Here is a 17,040-nt window from a genome sequence, read left to right as displayed (position 1 = left end):
CGTCGAGCTTGCTCATGTTCCGGAAACGAGTGAAAAGAGTGTATAGAAGAAACAGTAGAAATAGCAGGATCAAGGGGAGGCACTGTAGAAACTGGCACAAAAATCAAATTTATGCTAAAGACAATTCCACCCACCAATGTTGCTAAAACAATCAAAAATGTAATGGCACATTGCATCAAGAAACATTTGCTATGAAGAATTCTATTTAGTCTGTTTCTGCGAACGTAAATCACATTCTTTTGTTGCAGCGCAGGAAGCTCCATCTTCTACAATCCGCTCGCGACCACTGATGATGTGTACGTAGATGAAAATGCCTCTATCAGCCCTGGGAGTTCCCAGAACCAACAGAAAGATCGACCTTGTGTCAGACCCCTGCAAATTCAAACTAGGCACACAGCCACGACCCTACGGCTACCCAGACGGCAAGGCAATTTATTAAAAACAATAAACAATAGCAAACTTCCTGGCTGAAAAGCAAAAAAGTCCAATGTATATAAATATCAAAATCACAATATGCAGTTGCCTGCTTTATAAGTTCTTTTTATGGCTTCTAAGGTTGTATTTCTGCTTCGCTGGTACTGTCTGATCGGAAAATAGTGTATCACTAGCAGCTGTTGCAGAGTTTACGTTCGCAGATGGCAAAGTTTCTTCTGATGCTGGAGACAAATGTTCAATGTTCAAAGTAGTCTTTTCAAGAGGAGAGTCACGTTTCAAAGTGTCAGAAATCAAATCGGCATCGCTGAAAGGGACAAATTTCGGAGTTGTTTCAGCTTCGGAGGCACCAATTCCCTTCTTCACCCAGTCGTCGTAGGGCAGCGGCAGTGGAACACGCTTTACGTGAGAAGCGTGGATCCAGTGCTTGCGACCAGCAACACGTACAGCTGTCCTCGTCGCCAGCAGGATTTGGAAGGGGCCGATGTAGCGAGGCTGAAGATTCTTTGTCCTCGCAAAATTCCTGACCACCACGTGGTCGCCGGGTTTCAGCTGATGCCCTGGACTCTCCGGAGGTTTTGGCAAAGCATCAAAGACCTGTTGATGAATAAGACTTAATTTAGCAGTCAAGTCGTAAAGATAGTCTATCAACATAGGATATTCAATGGAGCAAAATTGTTTAGGCCTTGGCACACCCCAGACATTTGCCGGGCGGCCAAATACAATCTCATATGGAGAAAGCCCTATTCTAGAATGCACTGTTGCTCTCGTTGATAACAAGGCCAAAGGAAGTGCGTCTGGCCAAGCCAAACCTGTGGATGCTTGAATTTTGGCTATTTTAAGCTTGAGGGTGCCATTGTAACCCTCGACTAAACCAGCAGACTGGGGATGGTTCGCACTATGAAATTTTTGTTTCAATCCTAAACCAGCACACACACTCTGCATAACTTTCCCTATAAACTCACTTCCGTTATCTGACCATACAATCCGTGGCATTCCGTACCTAGGGAAAAATTCTTTGAGAAGAATTTTGGCAGTTGATAAAGCAGTGTTGTCCTTTAGTGGGTATGCTTCTATCCACCTGGAAAAAGCACAAACCACCACCAGGACGTATTTTAAATTGTTGCAGCGTTCCATGTGAATGAAGTCTAACTGTATTACTTCAAAGGGACAGGAAGGAGGAGCAAAATGACCAGCTGGAGTTGGAGTTCCCTTGCCAGGATTATGCATCAAGCACACCATACAATTTTTCACCACTCTCTCTGCACACTTACTGATTCCCTCATTCTTCCAAACTGGAGCTAACATCTTACATATCCCTTTAGAACTTATGTGCGCCACTCCATGCGCCATCGTCACTACTGCAAGCACATACGCATCAGGCAACATCCAACGCTGCTGTTCTGTCAAATCGATCCAACATCCATTCGAGTCCAATTTGCCCATACTTTCTCTCCATACGCGTTTCTCTTCCTCAGTCGCTTCTTTCTGAATCTCTTTCACACTTTCCATTGTGTCCTCACACATTCCAGACTCAGCAATCCATCTTGCAGACGTAGCAACATACATTCTACTCATCATGTCTCTAGCTGTCTGTTTAGCGGTTTCATCAGCAAAGGCATTTCCCCGACCAACATCATCCGTGATTGCTTTATGAGCACTGCACTTCACAATCGCAACTTCAGTCGGTAAGGTTAGAGATTCCAACAAGTCGTTAACTAGCTGACCATGTTGAATCTTAGTCCCATGGGACGTAATGAAACCCCTTTCTCTCCACAACTGGCCAAAACTATGGGCCACGCCAAATGCGTACTGACTATCTGTAAACACATTCACTCTCTTTCCCTCAGCTAAAACACACGCTCTCGTAAGAGCTATTAACTCTGCAGCTTGGGCAGAATTCTGACTCACTCTTGCAGTCTCCACAATCGTCTTCAAAGTCGTTACCGCGTAGGCAGCAGTCACATCACCATTCTCCAATTTAAAACATGACCCGTCCACATACAGCGTACCATCCGGGTCGGATAGAGGAGTATCTCTCAAGTCGATACGACCTTTTGTCTCTTCCTCCGTTTTGAAATAACAGTCATGTGGCTCAGAATCACTCGACTCTTGGTCAGTCGGCAACAATGTTGCTGGGTTCAATACATTGCATCTTTTGATCTGAATATGACTCGCTAATAACGTCAGCTCGTAACCAGATAATCTCGCACTAGTAAGGTGTTGTGTCTTCGTTCGGTTCATGAGTGTGTCCACTGCATGAGGAACCATGACCACTAGCATATTGTTCATCACCAAACCAGCAGATTGTCGAATGGAAGCTGCAGCTGCCGCTGTAGCCCTCAAACAACTAGGCAATGCTCTAGCTACCGGATCTAATGTTGATGAGAAATACGCACAAGGGCGTTGTTTGTCACCAAACTTCTGTGTCAAGACACTCAACGCGCAACCTTCTCTTTCGTGAACGTAGAGCGTGAATGGCTTACTGTAATCAGGTGTGCCCAATACAGGAGCTGAACACAGTGCTTTTCGTAATTCAGCAAAACTCTCTTGACATTCATCAGACCATGGCACCGGACTCGGAACATTTTTCCCAGTCAAAGCTACCAATGGCTTTGCTAAAAGTGAAAAATTTGGGATCCACTGCCTACAGTAGGAGGTAATACCTAGAAAGGCACGTACTTCCCTCTGTGTGCGTGGAACACTCATCTGCGTAATTGCTTTTATTCTTTCTGGGGTCAACTTCCTTCCCTCCTTTGACAAGAGGTGACCTAGGTAGGTTACTTCTTGGCAGCAATATTGCATTTTGGAAGGTGACACCTTATGATTCAAATTAGACAAATGATGCAATAGTGAAATTGTAGCTGCTTTGCAAGTCTCCTTGTCATCGGCAGCCACCAAAAGATCGTCTACGTACTGTACTAGGGCAGAGCCTGGAGGAAGGACAAAAGAATCTAGCTGACTTTTTAAAGCTTGACTGTAAATAGATGGACTTTCACAGTAGCCTTGTGGAGCGCGTTTAAATCTGAAACTGCGACCTCCTAGACAGAAGCCAAAAATATCTCTGCTTTCCTCGGCTATCGGAATGCTGAAAAAGGCATTCTTCAAGTCGATGACTGAGAACCAATTGGCTGTAGCAGGAATCAATGTTAACAAAGCAGTAATGTCTGGCACTACAGGAAACTGCGGAATTACAATCTTATTAACTTCTCTAAGGTCTATGACAAACCTATAGACTGGAGGCTTTGTAGGATCTGTTCGCTTCAGAATCGGTAATACAGGACTATTACAAACATTTCCTCGCGTTTCTTCAACCACACCTTTCTTAATCAAATCTTGCACAATCAATAAGAGTGCACGTTCACCTTCACTCGATATTTTATACTGGGGAATTCTTGGAAATTTCACATTTGCTTTCAAAGTTACTACATATGGTGGAATTTCTAGTAGACCTACATCATTGGGACCAGTCGCCCAAAGAGAATCAGGGAGTGAACGTAGCTCCGGCGGGAGTTTGTCCATTGACAAGTACATCGGAGAGGTGAGTCTTTTACCCAAAGTAAGCTGTACTCCTTCCGGAGAACAGTACAATGTCGCATATAGTCGTTTTAACAAATCTAAACCAAGCAGATTTTCATTACAACCTGTCGTCAAAATTAAGGGTGCTTTCAATTGACACGGTCCAACAGAAATAGACAAAGGACCAGATATCGGGTTGTACACAGGGGCGCCTGAAAAACCTACGGAAACATTTGTTGAGCCAGACAAAGGTGCGCCAGGGAGTTTCGCATGCATGATAGAACTTTTTGCGGCACCAGTATCCAACAGAAACGGTTCGACTACACCTGATGTTGCTACTGCGACATAAGGCCCACTCTGATCCACTGGAACTGATACTACTCCCTCTCTCTGTCCATGGCTGTCCTAGTACCCATTTTGTTGAAAACCCTCTTCAACTTCACAATAATCCTCAACAAGATATTGCTGAGATCTATTCTGTTGAGCTGACTGTACATTTCTTTGATCAAAGTGATTAGAAGGACGATCATTAGTTTGTGGAGGCATAGCACCTCGTCCCCGTCCTCTAGAATTCTGTGCATAACCACCACGACCTCTCTGAGCTGCTGCCGCATTATTTTGCACTAAAATCTGACAATCATTTTTATAGTGACCCTCTTTCTTACAGTACGCACACTGATTCCACTGGTATTGAGGCCTGGTCGAATTATAATCTGTCTTTTGATACGAATTCTGTTGCATATTAGTCTGATTCGTGCGAGGCGGATACGCCTGCTGTAAAAGAACTTTAGTCTTTAAATCTTTCGTTTTCTTCTCTGATTTCTCCTTTTCCTCTTTATCCCTATTTTCGTAGTACTGTGCAGTCGCAAGTATTTGCGCAGTTGTAGATACAGCCCACGCACTTTCTGAGTCTTTCAATTTATTGCATAATTCAGGTAACAAATTATGCACAAATTTATCGACAAACAATCTCTGTCCTCCTTCAGTGCTCATGTCCTGACCACTATGGTCTACAAAAGTCTCTTCAAACCTCGTGAAGAAGTCGGAGACACTTTCGTCTTTCTTCTGCTTGCACGCGGATAATTTATCCCAATTAACACGCAATGCTGGCATCAGAGTCTTCATTAAATCAATTATTCTACCTGGAAGATTAGCGATCAAAGGTTCAGGTTTCGCACCACCTATTTGTTGATTATCTGCTGCAGTGATAGCTGCCCAATCACCACCTAAAGCAGCCTGATGATCCTCTCTACGAATTTTAGCCCACACTGGTTGTGGAACTACATTACCAAACAACATATCAATGTCGGCTAAGTTCATTATACAAGCCTCAACTGTCTGTGTCAATTCCTTGTAATATCCGGCTGGATTCTTACGTGGATCTGGCAAGGCCTGTTTCACTGCTAACACTTCTGCTCGCTTCCATGGAATATGTATCCATACTCTTTGGAACTGTGCTGGAGCAGCTGCAATACCCGCATTATCATCACGTTGTACTGCTTCGCGCCAAATTGGAGGAACCTCCCTCATAGGATATTGGCGACTTAGCTTCATTCTACCTTTCTCTAAATCTCTCGGTGAACGAAGAGATGGATCATTCCTAAAACTCAAAATAAGTTCCATCGCTTCCTTTATATTATCGCCCACTATCATTCCAGCAGCAAACTCTTTTTGCACTTTAATTAAATCTTCCAAATCTGATTCGACATCGTCTTCTTCTATTTCCTCACGCAACAACGAGCACATCTCATCGAAGACGTATCGCTGCGTTGGCTCTCCCCATTGCATAAATGTCTCTAACACATCTTTCGTACTATATCTTCTAACTTTTGTAATCCATCTGAGAGCTGTGGAGTCTAAAACTCCCCGTTCCTCAGTACTTGGAAGCTGACTCCGTCTCTGAACAGAGTCAGGAGTAGGAGTCTTAATCAAGGTTTTATATATAGGAGACAGCATATTAGTAACAGAATCAGTGATTCTTCGACGAACAGAAAGTGGAGTTAGTACACTCGCAGACATAGAGAATGCAGTAGAGGTAGGAATAGATGACGAAACAGTAGGAGTATCGAGGAAAATAGTTTGAGGACCAATAGGTACAGTGGTAGGTATAGGAGCGGGCAGTGCAGGAAGAGGAGGAGCTGTAGGAACATTTACATTCACCACAGGAAGTACAGGAACTTGATTCTGAGGAACAAGAACACCAGGTTGTCCAGCAACCGGCAATTGAACATTCGGGATCAGTGGAGCCGTAGCACCTTGTGCATACGGTGGAGGCGACCGTAACAGATAAGATAGCAGAGGATCGTTTTCGGAATCCTCCAGTATCTTAGCCATTTTCGATGGCAAGGCAGGATAGCACTTGTCAATCGCTAAGTTACGCTCTCTAATGGCTACATCTATGGCTTTCTCACACTCGTCAGCCTGCAACTGTTTAGTCGCTTGCTCTAGAGTTAACTCTTCTAGTTCTTTTTGCTCTTTTTTCAACCTTTTCATTTCTCTCTGTTTGGATTCTTTCCGCCAATAACGAAAGGAATCAAACATTGCCGGCCGGGCTTTCTTCCTAAACAATTTCGCTTCTAAATTGTCGAGAATCTCTTGTTCAAAACTACCATGCAGTGGCCAACTAAGGACACCATCCTTCTTACAATAGCGGACCCATATCTCATTATAAGTTATAGGACCCACACCATACTTACAATATAGGTCATATAGGGGAGTCCCAATCGGAGGAACCAGACAGGAATCCTCTAATTGTGAGTCACTGTTGCAACTAAAACAAGACAACATTTTCCGACTTACCATTTTCAGTCCGGAACACAAAACAAACAAACACGAAACAAATTTGTGCACTTGAACCAAGAACTTAGGCCTACCAAAACGAACTGATGTATCGATACCCAAAACTGAACCAAATAGATTATCGTAACTAGAACAACCAAAGATAATCTTACGAAAACCAAACCAAACCAAGAACCGATCAAGGATTTTTAACAATCCTCACAAAAATAACCAGCTAGTTATCACTAAATACTTAACTGAGTCACTGAAGACGTCACCAAGGAGAAACCCGTCACGTTTCGCTGTACTAAGGACTGCACCACTTCGGGTCCAAGACAGGGCGACGGTCAAGGCAACGGCCCACTGCAGTCGTCCTGAACGGGAAACCCTCGTGGAAGAGAACTTCAGGGCCACTTTTGCGATATGCCGGGATCGATGAAGTGGGGCGCCTCCCTCAGGAATCTTCACACGAAGCTTCTCGAACTCTTCAGGCTTTTGGACCGGTACCGAATGACGTCGCCCCACGTTGGGCGCCAATTGGAGTTCTGGACTTTTTGGTTCCGTCCAGAGGTGTCAGGGTACAACACCCGAAGACCCCGGAGTTCCACCTGCCTTGGTGCACAAATGAACAGAAACACGGGCTTCTCGATGGTGGCGTCAAAGACCAAAGGTTTATTACTGCAGGGACACAGAAGTCACAGAATCTACACACGGGCAGAATTCAGGAGACTGTTCGATTTGTACAAAGTGGGTTGCTCCTTATATACCAAAAATTGTGCTCTAGGCAAATATTTCACATATCGGTACATTCCCAAACCTTTTGTGTCTCTAAACAATAAATATTTGGCGTTACACAGGAACTGTCGATAATATCTGATACCAAACATCACGAAGAGGGGTTCCCACCAGTCCATCACAATCCCTTGTCAATATTGCATTCAAGACCCGGACCGCCTCATCGTAAAGTTCGTTACCTCCCCCTAATAAAGGCCCAGAAGGAAAGGAGCAGAGCCAGGTGCAGAAGATAGAAAAGCGGGATAAGAGATGTTTGTGGGTTGTAAATGGGCAAGGCTACCGGCTTCGGCCGCCTAATCATGATCAGGTACAATGGACAGGAAAACCAGTTCAGGTGGGCTGGCCTCGGGCAGAGGAGGCAGCCTTTGTCGAGTCATGCAGCTTCAGCGTGATCTGGTTTAAGGTGCACGTGTCATGTAAGAGGTGAATCTCCGGCTAAGGCTACGTGTCCTTAATCAAAGTGAAGTGAATGAAATGATCAGAGGCTATTGCATATGTGAGGGCAAGGAAACACAAAATGGCGGCCACGATCTAAGATGGATGCCGTGGGTATATCAGAAATGTGTCAGTGGAAGGAGTGCTCTTGCTCGTAGCGTAGCGAAAACACTAGGATATACTAAATGGATCATTTGCGGTTCACTGATACCATTTTTATGTATTTCCGACAAACTTAAAAACACGGGTTCAAGTCGTCACGGAACCGTCACGGAACCTCAAGTACTTTGTAATGAAAGTCTTCATTCATTTAATTTGGAGTATTCGTATTCAGCGTGTTGGACCATCACACGTTAATAATAAAGTATCTATGCATTTATTAAGAATCCCAATGCATTTTGGGACAAGCTCTTCGTCAGGGTAAGTGTCCGTTAAGGAAGTGAGCCTATTAGTATTTACAAGAGGTGAGCATATCAATATGTATCACACATATCTCTCATCTTTTTTTTAAAGAATAATTTTAATCAAATTTATTTTTCAATAATTAACAAAATGTAATGCTTATTAATATTGATTACTAAAAATCTTTTCAAAAGTTCTATCAAAAAACATGTCTGTGACCCTTTTTTTTTAAATAGTATTTATTGTTACTTTTGGTGGTTGACAGTCACATGTGAAAGTAAATAGACAAATACATATCAATTTCTTTAAACAACTTTCAGTCCACACAAATGCTATCATAAAAACAATCACAAAAGGGCCTCTGTCTTTTTTATATTCCTTCAGGCCACATGAAATGCAGCCATAGAACCAGCCTTTGCAAATGCTGCACTCTCAGATGTAGAGCAAAAGCTCCAGCTTCAGAAGTGCTTAAAAAATATAGTAAGTTCTCCTGGTGTCATGGATTAAATGACCCAGGACCTTATTGTTTCTGTTTCTAATGTTTCTGGGCGGACTGCAATCTCCCTGAAAACCCTACAACATTATAAAAAATGTTGGTGGTGCTGCTGCCCCTTCGAGAGACATCACCCAAAAAAAAGTAAATAGCCATTTCAGGGCATAAGTGCATTGCAGTAGCATAAGTTTAGTTAGCTCAGGTAACTATAACTGCTGAATTTCTATGGTTTTGTATGAATGTAATCTGAGCCTAAATATAACATCCTTTGTTTTTTCTGTGAATTTCTACTGTTTTTTAAATAAAATTTCCTAACATTGCCGTCCCTGAAACATTTGGTTTTCTGAGTGAATTTGTAAGGTTTTTACATTTTATTTCCTAACTATAACCTGTAACCTGTGAGGTTGAGTGTGTAAGTGAGTGTATGAGTGTCTCAGTGGGTGTGTGAGTGAGTGTGTATCTTAATGTGTGTGTGTGAGTGGCTATGTAAGTGTCTCACTGGGAGTGTGAGTGTGTGCTAGAGTGTCTGAGTTTGTATTTGTGTGGGTGCATGAGTGTCTGAGTGGGTGTCTGAGTGGGTGCATGAGTGAGTGTCTGAGTGGGTCTATGAGTGGGTGTAAGTGTGTCTCAGTGGGTTTGCGAGTTCCTCTATGTGTGTGTGAGTCAGTCTGCAAATGAGTGCATGAGTGTATGAGTAGTATGTGAGTCTCTGAGTGGGTGTCTGAGTGGGTGCATGTGTGTCAGAGTGCGTGACTCAGTGGGTCTGTGAGTAAGTGGGAGAGTGTCTCAGTGGGTTTGCGAGTGCCTCAATGAATATGTGTCAGTCTGTGAGTAAGTGCACGTGTGTCTGAGTGAGCCTGTGAGTGGGTATGTGCATGTCTAAGTGGGTCTGTGAATAGGTGCATGAGTGTCGCAGTGGGTCTATGAGTGAGCACATGAGTTTGAGAATGGTTCTGTGAGTGAGTACATGAGTTTTTCAGTGGGTCTCCGAGTGAGTGCATGAGTCTCTAAATGGGTCTGAGTGTATCAGTAGACTGTGATTGGGTGCATGAGTACCTAAGCGTGTGTGAGAGTATACGAGTATGTCTGAGAGTAGGTACATACATGTCTGAGAGAGACTGTGTGTGGAGAGTTTCTGAGTAGGTCTGTAGGTTGGTGTGTGACTGGGTCTGTAAGTGGTTGTGTGAGTGTCTGAGTGGGTTTATGAGTGGGTGTATCAGTGTCTGAATAGATCTGTCAGTGGGTGTGTGAGTGCCTGAGTGTGTGTGTGTGGGTGTGTAATTATCTGTGTTGGTGAGTCAGCAGATGTGTGAGTGACTGGCTCACAAAGGAACTGCACCTGCCCTTTTATACAACAAGAGTCCAAAGTTTTTTATGCAACATATCTACCTAAGTGGAGTACTTTCTACTGGTTAATTACTAAGTGCCACCTCCTTGGATAAATGTCCAGTATGTATTCTACTTTACAGACGTGTAAGGGAGCAGTAGGAAATGTCACCAGTGTGCAAGTTGGTAATGGTAATGTGATTGTTCCTGGTATTTCTTTATACAAAAATTTGTCATAATGTGAATCTTCCTACAGAGAAGACGATGAGAGTACATAAAAGTAAATCGCCACCAAACAAGAGACTTTCTTCTTAACTTTATGAAAAAAGTGCTTCTTTGTTTGGTGCGGATGTCCTAATATTCCTCAGCACCAAGAACGCCTCACCAAAATCGACATGAAACACGCTGTTAGGGCCATTTGTTAAGCTGTTCATCATTCTGGAAAAAGGCAGGAAGACCTTTTCATACAAGCAAGGTGGGCAGGGCCAAATAGCGATGCTTCCAAATAATTTAAACATTTGAATACTCTTCGATATTTAAAGGGAGAACCATGGATTCTGCTCTCACCGGCCAAGGAGAAGAAAGGACAGTCACTACAGATTGTGTTCCAATAAATCAATAAGGCATTCACTTTCATGAAGTATTTCAGACAGTCTTTCAATATGGAATTGCAGACAAAGAACACTCGCTTTGCCTTCACCAAGCCCATGAGAGTTAGGATCAGTAGATCTTTACAGAAGAGGCACCTATTATTTTTATAATTGTAATCACTTCCTGTTGAGGTTTAATTTCTGTCAAATGAGCACCAGTGCCATAACGGGCTGGGGATCCCATCCTCTGGGGCCCAGCCAAAGCTTAATAGAGAGGGGGTGCCATTTCTCTCCCAGGGTGCCCTGGCCCACCAAACGCACCCAGTGTGCATGTTGGGAATCGCAGGGGAGCCTCAGGATCCCTGCAGTCCAGGCTGGCTCACTGCCTCCTGAGGGAGCCGGCATTGTTCCTGAATGCAGGGAGCTAATGGAAATGGAGATCCTTGCATGCAGCAGTAATACTTTCATCTCGATTCCTGCCCGTATGTCTATGGGCAGGGAAAAAGAAAAAAATAGCTTTCAGCAACACTATTTTGACAGCTCACATTTGCTCGGAGGTGAGTGTTTGCTTGTGCTTGGGGGAGCTATCACAACTCACACCCAGCAAATGCAAGCTGCTATCTCCCAAGGGTGGGCACCTCAGGAGATAGCTGGAGCTGGCCCAGGGCTTGGTTGTGGGCCCCAGGGACATTATTGGACCCAGGAGGGGGACCACACGGGCCCACTTATTTCTATTACAGGGGCAGCCCTGGGGAAGGTGGCGTTCCCAGGGCTGGTTATATGGTCTGGGAGGGAGGCCGTGTAGCCCTCTCCCCAGTTATTAAAATGTTTTTTGCCCTGGGGAGGTTATGGTCCCCAGTGCCCAGTGTGCTGATGCACCGACTCAGCATATTATTAAATATTGACCCGGGTAGGTGGTGGTCCCCAGGGCAGATCAATGCCCCAGAGGGAGGCCTTAACGGCCCCCCTCTATTTAAAAAAAAAACATCAGGGAGGTGGTGGTACCCCCGGGGCTTATTTCAGCGCAATGTAGCGGGGTCCCCACAGCCCCCTCCAATATTTAAATAAAGCCCTGGGGAAGTGGTCGTCCCCGGGGCTAAAATAGTCCTGGGAGAAGGTGAACCAGGACTTTTCTTTATTAATAAATTATTCTGCTCCCGGTACCGGGCCCACTTGGGGGCTCTAATATATATAAGTGAGATATTGCAGAACAATTATATTAAAATAGTGCTTTTTTGCCCTGGGAAATCCCAAAATGGCTGCCAACACTTCCTGGTTAAAGTGTTGGCAACAAATCAGATATCAGCCTGGGGACTGTCGGATCCTCGGAGGATCTGCGTCCCTAGATATCCAATCAGGTTTTCTGTCAATAACTCTAAAACTACTGAATTGATTTACACCAAATAACAAAACGCCTGCTTTCTGGACCAAATGCTACCTTTTCTACCAAATTTGTTGTAATCCTGTCCAGCAGTTCTGGCTGTAGTTATGTTCAAACTTTCTATGGAAATTAACATAGTAGAATATATACTTTGTGGTCGTAATAGCATGGCCGATTGTCTTTCGAGACTTCTCGTTGAGGATTCTTGTGAGTATGAGTGGGTATCTGAAACTGATGAATGTTTTATAGTGCATATTGGTGATATCAGCATTTGCAAGAGGGATGAGGAGTGCATAAAGGTTGCTGATAAAGATGTGGTGTTTAGAGAAGTTATACGATGGGTTGAGTCGGGTTGGCCAAAAGAGAAAAGTTTATCCCATGGTTTGCAAACATTTTGGAAAGTCTCAGACGAATTGTCGGTGGAATGTGGTAAATTGATACAGGGAGGTTAACTTATCTCACCCTTGTTTTTTCATCCGAGGATTATTCAACTGGTGCATTCAGGCCATTTGGAGTCAACCGTGACCAAGAGTAAAGTGAGGGAGAACTTTTGGTGGCCAAAGATGGACAGTGAGGTTGAGGAATTTGTTAAAAGATGCTCTAAACGTGTTGTTATTGACAAAGTCTTGAGGATTGATGTTGTGTCTGAATCTGTTACTCTGTGTCCCAGTAGACCATGGCAATGTGTAGGAGTGAATTTTTTTGGGACCATACTATATCTTACCTAATCATTTTAGTTATTTCATTGTCGTGATAGATCATTTATCAAGGTGGGTAGAAGTGAAGCCTGTTAGTGAACCAACAACTAATTGTGTAATTAATTTTTTTCAAGAAGTATTTGCAAGAGAAGGAATTTCTGGTGAAGTTTAAACTGATAATGGACTCCAGTTTACCACTATTGAGATGATGTCATTTTTGGACAAATGTGTAATCAAGCATGTCAGCACACCTTTATATCATCCTTAAAGCAATGGAAAAGTTGAGCTTTTCAACTGAGTTTTGCTTGAATGTGTTCAATCTACATTTAAGTGGAACATGAATGTGGACAAAGATATTAAAGAATTAAAATGGTCTTACCGCACAATACCAGATGGGGTTACTGAAAAAAAAACTTTTGAATTATTGTGTGGAAGTAAGGCTGCCAGAGAATGTATCCTTTTTGGATGGTAACATTATTTTCCTCAAATGTTGATGTGTGTGAGTGGTGGAAGGCAGTTCAGCACAAGTCTGATCTAAAAAAACATTGATAAAACGAATGTTGGAAGAGAAAAAGTAAGAAAACTGAAAGTAGGCGATTGGGTAACTGTCAAAAATCCCAATTTTGTGAGTAAAAGTTATTTGAAATGTAAAGAGCCGACTCAAATATGTGAGCTGCAAAAAGAATTCTGTCGAATTGATAGATGGGAGGTGGTGGAGTACTGCTCATATTGCTTTAGACCCCAGCTATCATGGGGATGGTGCAGCATGTAAACATTTGCATGGAGACAATTTCAGAAGGAACATAGATGGCAATATAAGGAAATTATTTCGTTATAGGTGTGCACCTAAGAAATTTAGGGATTCTGCCTGCAAGTAAGCCATGTTCCTATATGATGTCAAACATTTGCTTTATCCTTTCTTTGTGTCATTCCTATGTATATATTTGTTTTTTTTTAACAAAGGACAAGTGGTGTTGTGTTAACTTTGTTGATTTTAGTATTATGCTATCCTGTTATGTTTGAACTCCATGTAGAATATTGCTTTTACAATTTTTTTTAGTTTGGAATGTTGTTTACTCTTTAGATGTATAAATTGCAATGTTTTTGAACAAGGGAAAAAGTGTGGTGATGTGTAGTATAGAATCTAAATATGTGCATGAATGCGTTGTTGTCACCATAGCATTCCAGACGGAGCAGTTGTTATCTGGCCCTTGTTGAGAGAGACATTTCTCACTCGCATAGGAAATAAACTACTTCAACCATTTCCTGGTGTGCCGTCTTCACTTCAGACTTTGGGATTGGAAAAATAAATGGAGTCCGGGTCTCATTTATTAGGTTTATGAACCGGGAAACCACCAGGATCGGAGCATTCACCAATCTTTGCTGGAATTCCTGCATCTGCAATTGCCACATGTGGAAATACATTTTAAAAACTGATCTTATAAAAGTTGATAACGTCCTGCAGAATTTAAAAAACAGCATTTATATATCATGAAACCAAGAGGGAACCTTCTTTTTTGTCCCTACTTTTCTTATTATAATCTAGTTGTTACATCAGTGTTCACATGTAATAAAAAAAGGATGCACCTGCTCAACTGTAAAAACGTTACTATAATTGGGTGTGACCCTGCAATTACTGCTGCCAGCAGGTATTGTGACTGTCAGACTAGGGAGCAGAATTCAAACTGCTGTCTAAAGAGTGAAAACAAGAGCGGGTAGGGGCCTGATTAGGATTGCGGTGAGACCGCCACCATCAGCCCGTCGGTGGCGGTCCCAGCGTCATCGGATCATGAAAGACCGCCTACCACATTAGAATGGGGGGTGGATAGTTGGGGGCAGAAAGACCGTCCGACACTAATTGAGGCCATTGGAACGTCTGTAATGCTTGTAATAATGTAGGGATTAAAATATCAGTTTCCGACGGCCGTTTCGTGGCAGTTATCCCGCCATGAAAAGGTTGGTGGAAAATGACTTTGGGGGTCCCTAGCAGGCCCCCTTCCACCCTGGGCCTCAGGTATGTTATGATATGTATGGTGCCCCCCTACATATCCCTGTACCATGAGGCAGGCACCGCATGGTGCCTGCCCCTTAGTGCGGGGACATGCAGAATGTGTATTTTTTGCATGGCGGTATGTGCTTCAGCCCGCCGCACAGCCAGCAATACAAAAGATACACATTGCAACAGATGGTCGGGCGGTGTCGTTTCCGATGGGATAGTGGTCAGATGAAAGCCCCACCACCATCCTAATTAGGCCCTAGGTTTTCAGCTCTTCTAAACTGTTTTCCTGAAATACATAGCCCTGAGCAGAGCTTAGCCACTTTTGGGAGCTTGTTTAATTTTTGAACAACAATAGAGGAACACAGGTAAATACTCTCTATATGGTGCTGCACATTTCGAACTGTAGTTGTATTAGAAAGTAACATACTTTGAACTGCATATTTGTTTTTTCAAAACATTATTGATAGTGTGTTTGTGAGTTTCCTTTCTCACTGCTTTGATTTTGACCTTTTTTCAACCAAATTTCATTTGAAAGAGGAAAAGCCAAAGATTTCGACTCTCTGTGGAAACTTATACAGCAGCACCAAATCTTTGTTTCCCTATTTAATCAGTGGGCCAATCCAGTGTTCTATCGATGTTTTTTTACTGTAACGTGTGCCCACTCTCCCTGTTCTTGTTAGCTTCTTATGCTAGCCTACACAAGCGATGGAAAATTGTGGCTAAACACTGAAGGGCCTATTCACAAAAGTAACTTACACTTGTGAGTACTTTACACTTGTAATTTATTTTTACAATTCTGAGTATCTTTACTACTTTCCACTATGCACAAAATATGAGTGTAAAGAAAGGGGTGAAGCTTTTACGTGTATAAGTTACTACTTCCAAAAAAAGAAACAGTAGTAGGTCCAGGACAACACATGGCCAAACACTGATACTGCAACTCCCTGCCATAGAAAATAATGGAGGTAGGGACTTAATATAAAAACCTCAAAATAAATGTTAAGTGAAATGTAATTATTTAAAGTAGTTCAAAATATTAATAAATTTACATTTAATATACACTTATTTTTACTAATTTATTCTAAAGGTGAATAAACCTTTTTAAAGCTCCCTGTTTTGCATCGGCCGGAGACTTCCATCCCTACTATATTAAAGTATAAGCAAAAGTAAAAAACATTATATGACATGAAAAAACCTAGTAAACATAGTTTATGTTACATATGCCCATATTTTTTACGTTCATCACTTTTCAGCATTTCAGTCAAATTTCCAATGTCTATATTGTTCATAAAGCATATTTTGAGAGCAGTATTAAAATTACCTTGCAAAGGTGTAATATTCCTCTTTCCTCATATCTTATTTTCTTCTGCAAGAAACCTGAGCAAGAAACTTGCACATATTTATAATTTTGAAAATATTATTCCTAATATCCAGTTGTATTTAACAAAAGTAGCCCATGATGTTATTAATCTTTGCTCCAGTATGACTAGATAGCAAAGAATCCTTTTGCCTATCTCCACTGTGACGCAGGAGAAGCTCACCTCAGTCTGCTATTTAGCAACATGTCCAATATGAAAACACTGAAAATTACCTATTCTGAGGAAATATTTAGCTCACAAACCTTTATTGACAGGACCACAGTCCTGTGACAAAGTGTTCTGGCCTAAATCCAGTCTCAGGGCCACCTCATAACTCTCTTCTCTCATAGACTAATCTTGCATTAACAAAACTCCAGGCCATTCATTCATCACCCTCTTTGTTTGCTAGGTAGAGTTATCTGAAGACATCAAGGTTTTACCCATGCAAGCCATTTAAAGTGATGGGAAAAATGTGTAGATGTTTTGAAGGTTGTTGTAGGCTTTAAGGTTGTAACTAGAACTATATGCAGGACCAAGGCAACAAAAAAGATGATTTTGTGTAGACAGATCCATGTAGCATCCAAGTATTTTCTGGATATATCAATTGCAAAAGTTTTGTACAAATTTTCAAAAACACATAAAGTTTAGTGAAGTTTCAAGTTCATACGTGTCACAGTTTGTTAAGTTTACAAATCGTATCAACAGCAGTTACATCTTGGGTCCCACTAATATGTGACATTATACCAAAATGAACTTAGGTGACTTGATCATATATATAAATTACATAATTCAATGTGCTGAGCAATCACTGATAATAAAGACAGTATTCCAGCA

The 17,040-nt window shown here is 42.3% G+C and overlaps 1 protein-coding gene across 1 annotated transcript in view; it reads right to left on the bottom strand.

Annotated features, from left to right (window-relative positions):
- The window catches only part of LOC147684257 (putative cation-transporting ATPase 13A4), a 301,484-nt gene that overhangs the window by 113,476 nt on the left and 170,968 nt on the right, over positions 1–17,040 (bottom strand). The window lies entirely within an intron of this gene.

The sequence above is a fragment of the Lissotriton vulgaris genome, chromosome 11, assembly GCF_964263255.1.
Source record: "Lissotriton vulgaris chromosome 11, aLisVul1.2, whole genome shotgun sequence".
NCBI classification, from domain to species: Eukaryota; Metazoa; Chordata; class Amphibia; order Caudata; family Salamandridae; genus Lissotriton; species Lissotriton vulgaris.
This window is presented reverse-complemented; position numbering and strand designations above follow the sequence as displayed.